This window comes from Pituophis catenifer, unplaced genomic scaffold, assembly GCF_029215685.1.
Source record: "Pituophis catenifer annectens isolate HBS135680 unplaced genomic scaffold, rPitCat1.0.hap2 SCAF_6, whole genome shotgun sequence".
In the NCBI taxonomy this organism is placed as follows: Eukaryota; Metazoa; Chordata; class Lepidosauria; order Squamata; family Colubridae; genus Pituophis; species Pituophis catenifer.
The window spans coordinates 21,281,720-21,295,823 of record NW_027256886.1 but is presented as its reverse complement, the minus strand read 5'-3'; positions in this window follow the sequence as shown (position 1 = coordinate 21,295,823).

The following is a 14,104-nucleotide window of genomic DNA, read 5'->3' as shown; positions in this document are numbered from 1 at the left end:
TTCTGACTTAATAACATCCTGCTTTAAATAGATGCCTCTTCTTTCCCCCTTTTCTCCTCCCAACATCTGTTTTATCAAGGTCTTACTGTACTTTATCATCCTTTCTTTCCTTTTTATTATAGTTTTTGGTTACTCAGATTTGGTGACTTTGGTATAAGCCATCACAATTTCTTTCCCAATAGTTGCTTATTTCACACAATTGCAAAGTCATGCAGTGATGAGCTGTGAGCTTCCTTGTCTCTTCTCAACCCATAATTATTTAGTTCAATAATTAAGTTGCTGACTTTCTTCTTTATGCTATCACACTGTAGATAGATGATAGAGATGGATAGATAAATAGATAGATAGATAGATAGATAGATAGATAGATAGATAGCAATAGCAATAGCAATAGCAATAGCAATAGCAATAGCAATAGCAATAGCAATAGCACTTAGACTTATATACCTCTTTATAGTGACTTATAGCACTCTCTAAGCCGTTTACAGAGTCAGCCTATTGGGTCTGACAATCTGGGTCCTCATTTTACCCACCTCGGAAAGATGGAAGGCTGAGTCAACCTTGAGCCAGTGAGGATCGAACCCCTGGCAGTGAGCTGAATTAGCCTACAATACTGCATTCTAACCATTACACCACCATAGCAGATAGATAGATAGATAGATAGATAGATAGATAGATAGATAGATAGATAGATAGATGATAGATAGATAGATAGATAGATAGATAGATAGATAGATAGATAGATGGCGGGGGTGGGAGGGAGGGAGGGAGGGAGAGAGAGAGAGAGGGAGGGAGAGATGATGGATGAGAGACAGATAGGCAGACAGAGAATTTCAGTTGGAAATCTTACTGGATTATATAGATTATGTCTATTATCTCCTATTATTATTTCTAAAACACAGTGATCCTGAGACAGGCATAGGCAATCAACCTAACCTATCTGGCAAAATTAAGGTGCAATTAAAAGAACTAAGTTGGATATGTGCTACTTAGAGGAAGGATAAGTGTCTAAGGCTACTTTTTCCAACTTGATATCCTTTAGTGTTAGACTTTAAACTCATGATCCCCAACCAGCAGGGCCAAAGCCAAAGTCCAACTTGGTGCATGGAGAGAACTTGATAACTGGACTCATTTGAGAGATGAGACATAGTAGTGGAACAATGGAAGTTTCCTTCTCAGTCTCCTGTTATAGAGAAGATGCTGAATAAAGAAATAAGAATTGTTAGACTGCTGTGATTGTGTTCTTTTTGATATTACAGATACTTTAAAAAAAGCTCTGCACGACTAAAGCTCATTTCCACCAACATAGAAATACGTTGAAAAGGAACAGGAAGGGGATTATTATGAAATGTTGTTACACATCCCCCAAGAGGGTTTCAGCATTGCAAATAAAGATGGACTGGCAAACTTTCCAATCAAAAACATCATGCCCACAACAAGATACAAATGTTCATGGTGCAACATATTCACATTTGCCTGGGAAGTACGAATCTGCCAATTTCCAACACCAATTTGCATATCTGCCCTCTTAAATATTAATTTGGCACTCTGGCATTAACTGGTTTTTTTTTTCTTTAAAAACTCTGGATGGTAGCAAACCTGAGCCTTTGACATTTCAATTTATTTACAGACATGGCAACAACAATCTGTCAGGAGCCAATTGTAGTCAGTTCTGAAAAGCATTTGTCTAATGAATGGGTTGTGTGGTGCTGTTGATAAGATAAATGAAATTTGGGAAGGGCCAAATGCCAAGTAGAAGAGAAAAGGTTATGTGGAGTGAAAGAAGAACCTAGTGACAACACATTCACACAGTCCGTGAGGCACAGTGTTGCTTGCCAAAAGAAAAGGGGAAGCAACTGTCAGCATGTTTTGTGGTGATGTGTCCACTGAGACAGCAATAGAGGAAAAGGATAGGAACTTTGTGATTGACTTTGAAGTTTGGCATAAACAAGGCCTCTCCCTTAGCAACTGGTTGAGAATGGCCAGCGAAGATGTTTCATTTTAATATATTGGTTCTCAGACATTTTATAAAATACCTCTTATCTATTTCAGAGACGAGGGTCTTCAAATACATTTCTGTTCTCTTCCCACTCTCAAATTACGTATACCCTGTTTCCCCAAAAATAAGACATCCCCTGATAATAAGCCCAATCGGGCTTTTGAGCGCATGCGCTAAAATAAGCCTCCCCCTGAAAATAAGCCCTTCCCCAAAATATTTAACTGCAGAGCTGGAAATCAGGTAAGATGGCAAGAGGAGCTCCACGTGCCCAAAATAATAAGGCCAACCACTTATTTTGAGTTTCAAAAAATATAAGACAGGGTCTTATTTTTGGGGAAACACGGGTACCAATACAAAGACATTTATCATCCCTTTATTGATTTGATTTTTCTCCCATCTGTATTTCTTTATATGTAACTCAAGATGGTGAACATATACTCTATGCATAATACTCTCTTTTCTCCTCCTATTTTCCCCACAACAATAACTCTGTGAGGTGGATTGGGGAAAGCCGGGAGGGGGGTGGAGAGAGAGAGAGAGAGAGAGAGAGGGAGGGAGGGAGAGAAAGAGAGAGGGAGACGGAGACGGAGAGGGGGGGAGAGAGAGGGAGGGAGAGAGAGAGAGAGAGAGAGAGAGAGAGAGAGAGAGAGAGAGACTGACTAGCAAGTCACCTTGCTGGCTTTCATGTTTAGGCTAGGATTTGTAGTCTTCTGCTTTCCATGCCAGCACCTTAACCACTACACCAGTATTTCTCAACCTTGGAAGCTTGAAGAGGAATATGACTATTACCCAACTTGTTGGGTTGGCAACATATAAACCATCAATGTATGTTTGCATTATAAGTCACCTTGCTGGCTTTCATGTTTAAGCTGGGATTTGTAGTTTCCTGCTTTCCACGCCAGCACTTTAACCACTACACCAGTGTTTCTCAACCTTGGTAGCTTGAAGTTACCAAGGTTGAGAAACACTGCACTACACCAACCTGGCTAATTTCATATTTGGAGAAATATGCATGGATTAGTAAGCAGTTTTCTCAGCATGAGAATGTCAAGAGAAGAGACACACCTACTGATGTATTATTTTGCTCTTACTACATTCACGGACATGTGTGCATGTTTAATTTAAAAAACAGACTGTGCCTTCTTCCAGTGAGTGCAAGTTGAAAAAAGAATTACAGTGAATTAATAAAATTCAGATGAGTAACATAAATTGATAAGTAAACAAGGTCTCCTTCTAGCTGAATTTAAAATTTGACTCATCCATATAATTTTCTCGGCAACAACACAGAAAGGTTTTGCCATTTGCCTTCTTGAAGGACACTTTCTTGGATTGACTTACAGGTAGCCCTCACCTTACAACCACAATGGGGCCCAAAATTTCTGTTGCTAAACAAAGTGGTTAAGTGATTCCTGCTTGCCTTTATGACCTTTTCTGCTACAGTTGCTAAGCGAATCAGTGCAGTTGTTAAGTGAAACCCATAGTCGTTAAGCAAATCCAGCATCCCCCATTGACTTTACTTGTCAGAAGCTGGCTGGGAAGGTTGCAAATGGTGATGATGACATAACCCTGCAACCAACATATAGTAAATACAAACCGGTTGCCAAGCATCTGAACTTTGATCATATGATTATGGGATGCTGAGATTGTTGTAATGTGAAGACTTCCCTTCTGCTTTTTAAATGTGAGCACATGTGCATCTGTGCACACACATGATCTTCTGCGCATGCGCAGTGCTCACGCATTACATCTGGGTGGGTGGGCGGAGCCTCCCACAATCGCCGCTACCAGTTTGCCTGATCCGGAGAAAACCGGCTGAATCCCACTACTGATTACAGGATACTCCAAAGATACTGTACGTGAAGAATGGTAGCAACTAGGCAGGGGTGAAATGTAAAATTTGTTACTACCGGTTCTGTGGGTGTGGCTTGGTGGTGGTGGGGTAATGTGACTGGGTGTGCGTGGCCAACTTTTTTTTTTTTTTAACTTTTCAAAGCATTTTTTCTAATGCTTTGAAAAGCCTCTCTGACGATCAGGCAACTCAGCTGGGATCGTCAGAGACTTTTCAAAGCAGTTTTTTACCACCTCTTCGGCCAAGAGGTTGCAGAAAAAAAAATGCTTTTAAAAGCCTCTGACAATCCCAGCTGAGCCGCGCGATCATCAGAGGCTTTTTTTTAAACTTTTAAAAGCATTTTTTCATTGGAAGAGGTTGTAGAAAAAAATGCTTTTAAAAATAAAAAAAAAGCCTCTGATGATCGTGCGGTTCAGCTGGGCATGATGGAGGGGGGAGGGGCGGCGCAGGGATTTTTGTTACCGGTTCTCCGAACTACCCGCCGCCATCGCTACCAGATCGGGCGATCCGGTCCGAACCGGGAGCATTTCACCCCTGCAACTAGGGCAGGCTAGTCTAAGAAAGGATTATATCACTGATTTTTTTCCCCCTAAAATAAATTTGTGAAATCTCTTTTCATTTATGCAAAGCCCAAAATTAGTAAATTTCTAGTAAAATTGAAACAGCAGTTTAAACTCCTTTTGAATGACTGGAACACAATTTTTGCTTATTTGTATTTTCCGCTTTGTTTTCTAATGACATTTCCTGAAAACAGTGACTAACCATTCTAATGACATTGTGAAACCTTCTGACTCACTACTCTTTTAAGAAACTCAGTCTGGCCACAATTTTCTTAAGCAACAAGCAAACCTTGCGAAATAATAACAATTTTGAAAACATTTAGAGGCAAAGACATTTAGAGGCAAATGTATTTAGAGGCAAAGACAGAACTGCAACATCCAAAAGTCACATACAGTGCAAGAAAAATAAAATAAAATTCAGAACTCCAGTTTACCTTCAGAGTTACTAAAAGGAGATGTTAAAACTGAGATTTCTTCAAGTACAGAAATGATTTTTTTCCCCTGTTTTATTTTTATTTGTTTGTTTTGCATTGTGGCTATGATTTTTTTAACTGTGAACTGCAATGCTTTAATTTCCGGTATATTATAAAAAGTTGACCACAATCTTAAACATTTTTGTTTGATATTGGAGATGTTCCATTCATCCTAACAGTGGTTAAAATATGAAAATGTATGAAGAAGATGAATGAGCAGTGGGTGACAAATGTTCATGTCAGACCTATAGGGCTGGGTTTTTTGTTTTTTTTTGTAACTCTGTATAATTTTTTATGATGTCATGGATTGTCAGTACTCAAATGTATCAATGAACATCCACAAGAGCATAACTCTGTCTCAATAAGGAGTCCTCTGATATGGAAATTCTAATTCCAGATAGATGGAGCAGGCTTGGTGAGCTGCTGCCAGTCCCACTATATGCTCACATGTATTTTTAAAAAATCCTACAAGAGCCAAATCTTTGTCAGATAGGTAATGTCTATGGAGATTCTCAGTCATCCAGGTCATGGTTGTCTCAAGAGTGATTTTTTTTCAAAAGGCAACTGGTTTGTTTTTCCTTGAAGATGTTTCACTTTTCATCCAAGAAGCTTCTTCAGAAGAAATGGGTAGAACAAATAACAAAACAGCAAATAGAAAAGAAACCAGAAACATTCCTATTAGGAATCTTTACAAAACCATACCCCAAAGAAATAAAAAATTTGATGCTACATATCTTAACAGCAGCATGAATAACATATGCAAAAAATTGGAAACAGGAAAAAATCCCAACTGAAGAACTAATAGATAAGATCTTAAAATGCGCTGAGATGGACAGATTAACAAAAGAAATTAAAGAAAAAGAAGAGACAGACTATTATAGAATATGGAATAAATGGTATAATTGGCTTAACACTATCAATAAAGAAAAATAAATACAAGTAGAAAAGAACAGAAATACTATATATGTGTGTGTGTGTGTGTGTGTGTGTGTGTGTGTGTGTATAGTTAATATTTCGGGTTTCTTCCCGTGTAATTGTGGATATATCCCTAAAAGGGTAGAAGCGACGTTTCGACAGAATCCCATCTGCCATCATCAGGCTTATGTCAGCAGTCTTTTGTACTAACTGCCGTTGGTATTTCAAATCTGGTGCTGGTATTCTGGGATGGCTCCACCTTTTCATTCTGATTGGTTGGGAGTCCCAACAGAATCCAGATGGGATTCTGTCGAAACATCGCTTCTACCCTTTTAGGGATATATCCACAATTACATGGGAAGAAACCCGAAATATTAACTATACACACATACATACCCGTGAAAACTTACATATATATATATATAGTATATGTATTGAGTGGTGCAATTATGTATATAATTATTATTTTTTTATATGTATATAATAAGAATGTAGAAATGTAAAACAGTAAAGATATAATCAAAATATATAGATCTTTATAGGGGGAAAGAGGGGGAGAAAAAAAAGAAGAGAAGAAAAAGGAGGGGAAAAAGAAGGAGTATTAGACTAAGAAAAAGGGGAAGAAGTATAAAATATCAGATGAAAAACCACTATGAAACAATGCTTAAAAAGGATAAGCTATTTATATGTCGTATGTTGTGTAAATGTCAAATTTGTGTTTTAATAAAATTTATAATTTTTTTAATGAAAAAAAAACACCTTTGGGTCAGATGGGAAAGATTTTCCCTGTCACATTGAAGGTCTAATAAAAAACTAAGGTTGTTTCCACTGCATTGCCTTCAGGACCTTTCCATCGTGGGAGCAGATGACCACTAGGCTTTCATATTAGTGGTGCGGAGGGTTGCATGTGGCCTGAGTGGCGTGCTACATTTCAAATAACTATTTGCAGCTGAAACAACATTCTTCATTGGGTAAAGGAATTTTTTTGCTCCCTGCCAAGGAAACTCCCACCTTTCCTCTTAGACTGGGACCAAAGCATGTGCAGCCAGAACTTCGTCTGTTTTTCTAAGCTTTTGTATCAGCTTTTTGGCAACTATATTAGTCCACAGTCAAAACACATCACATCAGCCTCTTCCCAGCCCTGTTAGGAAATTACTGAACTGGGCAAAATAAGGGTGAAAAATATTTATTTACAAAGGTTAATAGTTTTGACTGGTTTTTCACTTTCCCTTTTTAATATGCCACTTCTTTTAAATCTGTCACCTCTGCCTTTGACTTCACTGATGAATCTGGCACTAAGGAAGCAGTGTTGATGTTTGTGAGCTACTAGTTAATACTCTAGGTTATATTGTGCTAGCTATGTGTTTAGTTAAGATGTAGGAGACGGTCACTCAAGGTCAGTGTACATTCTCCACATTCAGAAATTCTAAGAGGCACATGAAAGAAATGGACCTCAGAGCTTCATCCTTACATTTATCAAGTAAATTACATAGAGTCAGAGCTGGCTTGCTGTCAGGGTTCTGACGCCCTAATTAAATCATGAGCCTCGAGCCAAGCTTCAAAAGAAATCCAGTTATTTATTAAGAGCTTTATGTCGGCACGTTCCCAAGTGAAGCCAGCTCTGACCCTATGTAATTTACGCCCCAAACATGACCCTGTTTCCATCCTCCCCCCCAGTGTGTGTCATCAATCACATTCACCAATGGAACAATTTCGGGGGTTGTAGAAATCACTCCCCTCTGACTGCCATGGGTAACCTTGGGATACAGCCTTGAGAGAGATAAATCTGGAATGTGCATCTGTCTTTGGCTGCCATGCCATTTCATCAGTTTCCCATCCCCCCTTGCTTCTGGCAACTCAAGAGCAGGCCAGGGATGCTTTGCGAGTTGACATCTACTTGGAATACACTATTTTCAACAATTGTTTTTGATCAGGAATTGGGATTTTCATTTCTTAGCCACAATTTGGCCTTAGAATTCTGAAATATTATTTTATTTGATAAAAGCATACTTGTACTTTGTCTGCCCAGTGAGAAATATATTGTAAGATAGTTTATTCAGAGCTATGATAAATGTTGAATCTGAAAAGGTGTTTACTGTAATGTATGAAGTAGTTGATCAAATACACAAATTGTTATATTCTGTTATATTCAAGTTTAAACTTCATAAATAATAATCATATAACAACGTATTCAATTTATTACCAAGCTTGTTAGATTGAGGCAAAACAATTCTTCAGACAATAAAGCTGCTAGTATTGAAGAAACTGGAGATTGATGGTTGCACCTTATGATCTTTCCCTATGACATCTCCCACTACTTTTTTCATTATTCTTCATACTTTACTAAGGAAATGTATGAAACCTGTTCATGTGAACACAGGTACAATATAGCTAAAAGGCATTTTTAGACCATGTCATTCAATCTCAATGAAATGGGAAATCTACCATTATAACAACCCCCAACAGATGACTGTCCAACTTTTTCTAACAAAGGATTCTCATTGTTCATACAGTTAGGTAATTTTGTTTTTCTTCAAATCATTTCCACTTGATTAGTTGCCCTCCTATAGAGTACCATCTTCACAGTAGCTCTACAAATCCAAGATTGACAAGGTAGGAATAAGGTTGAAAGGAGAAGGAGAACACTAAGAGGTATTGTGGACTCTGGAGGCATTGGAGAAGCCAACTCCTCTATTTGTAATATTTTGTATGAATGATCTTAGGTGGAAGAATATGGAATTTTCACAAATAAATCTGGAAGTGACAGTGTGATCTATTTGGTTAGTGATGTTGCCAGTATTGAAAAATAAGCCCTTTGATTTATAAGGATACCCACAATGGGAACATTCCACATGGAATGTGAAAAGCAGGCATAAAGGAAAATTTGAATTAGTCAAAGCATAAATGAATAAAAGTGGAATTTTAAGAAAAAGTCAATATAGATATACCTATGGGGCATCTACTTTAATTTAAATAATAAAGCAGCATTGTGTTATCAAGAAACGAGCTCTATCTCTTTTGTATGTGCTAGCTATTGCAACACATCTACAAAAGGGAATCAGCTTGCATCACAATTTACCACAGCAGTGTTTCATCATTTTGGCACCTTCCTTCCTTCCCCATCACTAGGTGCTCTGAGATGGCCCTCTAGTTTAAGAAAACACATAACATACTAATCATTACATAAGCCCATATAAATGAATGGAGTGTTATGTATGTAGTATATACATACATATCTAACATACATACATACATATCCATATCCATTCATCCATATCTATTATATATATGCTAAGTTCTAATTCAATAAACAATAGGATCATATCTATTAAAATGTATACAAGTACATTCTAATAGATGAATATCCAGTAAACATCAAAGCTATTAGTATATCTATATGTATATTAGTGTATATCTATATGTCTATTACTGTATATATGTAATCTACGGTAGACTCAAAGAAGGAAAACAATGAAAGATCTGATAGCAAATTGCAAAAAAAGCTAAATGAGATATCAAAAGACAGAGTCCTATTGGTGGGATACAAAAGTTGGGGAACTGGAGGAACCTGGAATCACAGGGAGATTTCACGGGGAAATTTGAATTGGGTAACCGCAATGAAAGATTGAAGTTAAATAATTCTTTGTTTATTGCCAAAACCTATTTCAAGCATAAAAAGACAGATCTCGCATCTAGACATCACCAGATGGACAACACTGGAATTGAAGAGTCAGAAACTATTAGTTTATTCTGTGGGAAACAGAAAACTATAATTTAGTCAGCCAGGACACTTCTCTACGCAGCTTTGTGAATAAACCATGAATTAATTGTGTCAAAATATTAAACTTAAAAAACTAAAGTCAAAATATAAGATCAAAGTAAGGAATGGGTTTAATATACTTAATGTATGCAAAATTGAATCTGAGTTGGTATGAGGAAGGCTAAGAAACATTGTAAAAATCAAAGCGGAAAAAAAAGGATATTCCTAAGATTTTAAAGTAGAAAATATCTGAAAGGCTTTCTGAACAAACTGCCAAGATAGCTATGAAAAGGCAAAGGCTGAAAGCCTGGGCAATAGGAAAGAAGTATAGTGTATACCTGTGATGGCTAACCTATGGCACATGTGCCACAGGTGGCACACGTAGCCATATCGGTGGGCTCAGCTTCCAGTGGGACCGGAAGTCAGCAAATGGACTGTTTCCAGCCTCCGGAGGGCCTCTGGGGGGTGGGGAAGGCCGTTTTCACCTTCCCCAAACTCCTTGAGGGAAGGAGAAAAACGGGCCTACGGGGCCCACTGTGCCATCGTGTGCCAGGAGCAGGGGAGGTGGGGGTGGGGTCACGTGTGCATGTGCATGGGCGGGGTGCATAGAATTATGGGTGTGGGCACGCGCGCGCATGAACCCCCATCCCCCCTCCTGGCATGCGATGGCAAAAAGGTTAGCCATCGCTGGTGTATACAAACTTTCAGTGTCAAGCCAAGAAACAACAAGAATGTAAATAAATGTAGGGAGAATAATAAGAAGAGGAAAATTAGAGTTCTTTTAAAGAAGACAAATAAAAGGAAAATGTACAGCTCAGTTAGGAATAGTCAAAAATAATTATGGAAGAGATCTAACAAGACAAATGCAATTAAAGGAAATGAAAAAGAATATATTGAAACCCTTTACTAATGTGATTGTAAAATCGTAGAAACATCGGCAGAGAGACAATACATTCATGTTTATATTTATCTTGGAGTGATGATAAAACAGAAACTTGCATACTGGGGAATGTAATATGAACAGATGATGGATTAGAAAAAATGTCTGCTTGGCAACGTTGAAGAAACTAGAAAAAAGAGAAGAACTGGAGAAGGTTGGAAAGTAGAAATTAAAAGGCTGCAAAGTATTGCTAGAAATGGGTTATACTTTATCTATGTAATCAGCAGGAATTTAACTTATGAACATGACATAGTCATCCACATTCACTTCAATTCTTCTGCATAAGTATGATTAATTAAGGATGGTCTGGGAGCGTGTAAAGCATTATTCTGACTAGCAATAAAACCATTTGTCCATGGATAGTTGTTTTGTTCTGTGATACATTATCTACCAAATTAAATTTGGCTATATGGCACTATGAAAAACCACTCATTATGGATTCTCAGAAAGGCTGGGATTAAAAACGAAGACTACTTCCAAAGCTGAAAATAGCCGAAGAAAAAAAAAAAATACAGAAGAACAGAATATTATCTTTTTTTTTAAAAAAAAAAATCTTCCACATCCATTTGAAATAGCGATCTTTGCTTAAGTAAAACAAAATTTCAGAACTTCAGTCCTTGACTTTCTTGTGGGTAGGATATGTTGCATTTTTTTTCCTTCTAAAATAGCAGAACTGAAAGTTCATTGTCTCTATTTAAATTTTCTCTGACTCATTCTCAAATTACCAGTGGATGTATTCTCGAGCTCTGCATTCTAGCTCAAAACCCACCACAAAAATTACACAAATTGAAGAGGCACACTTTTGTTCTGACCAGCAGAAATTATAATTTATTAAATAATAAGGAACATCTATACAGCACATCATTCAATTATTAAAATACAGAGTTCCCAATGTCACTGGAGTCAAACTGGTTGCACTTGTAGGATATTGGTAAGTCAAAATGGACTTACGTTAATTTAGCAGGGAATGCTGCATGCATTTTCTCCAGATTAGTAAAATTGGAGATTATAGAAAAAATATTGGGCCATTCAGAATCCCAAAATGAATGAAATAATGAAAAGCACTTGGTTTCAAGTCCTGTTTTAATCGTTAGTTTATTCATAGGGACACGTGGCAAAATAATGAATAATATAAATTTAAAAATGTGCCTCTCTTTGGATGCATAATTTTGGGGCCACTTATTCTGTGTCAGCCAAATCCACCTCACAGTTGTGGTGGGAAAATAGGAAGCAGGAGTATTAAGTATGTTCAGCACCTTGAGTTCACCATCTTGAGTTAACTCTCTCTCTATAATATAATTATAATGGTTTTTATAGATTTATTATAGTGAGCTGTCAAGAGTTGTTTTAAGATGGGCAGCCCTACAAATCTTTTAAATTAAATAAAAATCATTTTTTTGGAATGCTATATACCCAATGTCTATCAAATTACTTTTGAATCTTGAACCTGTCTTCTGAGGTATTAGCAATTCGCTCACTTTTTTATCTGCAAATATAGTGAGTATTGTTTATATTCCCTCACTGAAAACATATATAAAATGTTGAAGAGCACCAGGCTCAGGCAGAAGCCTAATACTGTATATCCCACTGCATACCTTCCTTCATACAGACATAGATCTATTAATAACTATGCATTGGGTCCAATGCAACCAACTGCAAATCTATGTGGTAATGAGACCATCTATCCCACATGTGTCCTTTTTGTCAAGAATAAAGTTATCAATTTTACCAAATGCTTTCTGAAATTTAGATGTATTATATTCACAATATCCACTTGGTCTATTAATGTATTCATTTGTTTGGAAAAAAAGTATGATATTAATCTGGTAATTAGACTACTTTTTGAAAACAAAACAGAAGAAAAATAGGATTTAAAGTTTGGCCTTCTTCCTAGATGGTTATCACCATCTTGCTTTCTTCTCCCGTCATTGGATTGACTCCTTCCTTGGTTTTTCTCTTGTATCCACATATTCAACTAACCTTTTTGTTATTTTTATTTTGTTATTTTTACTCTTCATTGAAAGCCTTAATTTATTCTCTACTTCCCATACCTGTAAAAATGAGTCTTTATAGGTATTTTTCCCATTTTTCTTTTACTTTGGTATTGCTTATATTTGGGTCTTTAAATATCCCTTTTTTTTCAGAATTTTCCAATCCTCCTGACCCGTTTTCTTTCTGTTCAGGAGTTCCATCTATGAATCCTTCCTATTTGTCCTTTATTTAAAGAATATAGAAGGAATAATATAGTTGCAAATAATGCGCTGTAATCACAGAGAAAGAATGATTAAGATGAGAAGAGGCAGAGAAAATGCAGAATGATTTTATTGAAAATAATTGTTTTGCAAGTGACTAAAGAGGGCTAAAGAAGAAGCCTCTTGCAGAATGAATGAAATCAGTAAAAGTGATGATATGATTTGGGATGAAGGTATGATAAGGGAATGCTGGCAGCATATTTTAGAAATCTGGGAAAGATAATAATACTGAAAAGTGAAATGCTACAAATATTCATGCCCATGTAAAATTGATGCAAAAGAAGTCATAAATAATATGACTAATGATAAGGCTTCAGGGATAGAGTATCTAGAAATGTTAAAATATAAATATTAAAATATGCTTATGGTCTGGCTGTCCAACTTGTTTAACATTATTTAGTTAAATAATTTAAACTATTTATTTGGTTATTTAACTCTAGGCAGCTGACAATGAAATAATAAAAACAAAGAATAATTAACAATTATAATAATAGGCCACGTGGCTCATATTTTGATGGGAATTTACTTATCCCAGCCCCAACAGGGAATAATCATGTTTTAAAGACCTTTCTAAATTCCAGGAGTTAGATCATTTCAAAGATTGCTACTGAAAAAGCATATCAGCTGTGTCCCATAGAATAGCACTATTTCAAGGAGGGGATCCGAAGCTTCTCCTCCCTATTAGAGGAAGATGAGCCTGCAAATAAACTGGTCCTATACCATGTAGGGCTTTATAGGTTATTATTAGTACCCAGAATTTCACTGAGAATCTGGTAGGCAATCAGCATAGTTTGTGAAGTAGTAGCATACTAAAATGCACTCATAGCTACTTGCAGCGGCTTCCAGATTCTCTTCAAGAGCAGTTCTGTGTAGAGCGTGTTGAAAAAGTCCAGCCAACAGGTGACCGGAGGTGATTTCACTCACTTTCTTATGAATTATTACATGGGTTTAAATTTGTGGTATAAAATTATTATCTGAACTGATTTTTGGCCTATTTAGCTGGGGAAGCAAGACCTGTCACATCTGTTCAAATCTTCCCCAATGGAACAACTGATAGTACTGTATGGCTAAAGATGAGAGTTATTTTCACATTTTTCAGATAATAACCACTATTGTATATGCTTCTATTCTATGTCATCCATATCTTCCACTGGTGATTTACCATAGATATCATTTTCGTCACTATCACTTAACAAAGTTAACTCTGAAAACAAGAATTCCTAGAAGACATTTCTTCAACGTTCATCACTGCTGAGAAGTGACTAATGCTGACAATGGACTTCCAGAATAAAAGTATAATAAAATTCAGTGGTGGAGTTTGCATCACTGATTTTTTGTCACCACTAAGCTAGCCTA